General features: G+C 41.2%; 1 pseudogene; it reads left to right on the top strand.

Moving 5' to 3' along the window:
• Positions 1 to 534: 534 nt before the first annotated feature.
• On the top strand, positions 535 to 622 carry LOC113614797 (uncharacterized; annotated as a pseudogene).
• The last annotated feature ends 261 nt before the right edge of the window (positions 623 to 883 follow it).

Genomic DNA, 883 nt, shown 5'->3' with positions numbered 1-883 from the left:
TTTATCATAAGACCCAGCAATTCTACTCTTAGGTATCTACCCAAGAAGAATGAAAACGTATGCTCACACAAAGACTTGTAGCCCAATAACAGCATTATTCATAACAGCCAAAAAATGAACACAACCGGAATGTTCATTAACTGGTGAATGGATGAACACACTGTGGTATTTTTTTCATACAATGGAATACTATTCAGCAATAAAAAGAAGTATTGATACATGCTACAGTGTGGATAAACCTTGAAAACATTATGCTATATGAAAGAAGCCAGACACAAAAGACCACATACTGTGCTCACTTCAGCAGCACACATACTATTAATAAAATGTGGGGCTTCCCTGGTGGCGCAGTGGTTGAGAGTCCGCCTGCCGATGCAGGGGACACGGGTTCGTGCCCCGGTCCGGGAAGATCCCACATGCCGCGGAGCAGCTGGGCCTGTGAGCCATGGCCGCTGAGCCTGTGCGTCCGGAGCACACGGGAGAGGCCACAACAGTGAGATGCCCACGTACAGGAAAAAAAAACAAAAAACAACAACAACAAAAATTTGAAACAATACAGAGAAGATTAGCATGGCCGCTGCGCAAGGATGACATGCAAATTCATGAAGCATTCCGTATTTTTTCGGGACAATGGCAATAATATTGTAATATATAAATGTATCAAAATAACACATTGTACATCTTAAATTTACACAATGTTACACGTCAAATGTATTTAATTTAAAAAAGACCACATACTGCATTATTCCATTTTATAAAATGTCCACAACAGGCAAATGATAGAGATAGAAAGTAGATTAGCTAGGGCCGGGGGTGTATGTGAGTGTTGGGTTGGGGAGTAACTCTAGTAAGTATTGAGTTTCTTCTGGGGGTGATGAAAATG

The sequence above is a fragment of the Aethalodelphis obliquidens genome, unplaced genomic scaffold, assembly GCF_003676395.1.
Source record: "Aethalodelphis obliquidens isolate GAN/ISIS:26980383/991018 unplaced genomic scaffold, ASM367639v1 scaffold104, whole genome shotgun sequence".
Taxonomy (NCBI): domain Eukaryota; kingdom Metazoa; phylum Chordata; class Mammalia; order Artiodactyla; family Delphinidae; genus Aethalodelphis; species Aethalodelphis obliquidens.
This window is presented reverse-complemented; position numbering and strand designations above follow the sequence as displayed.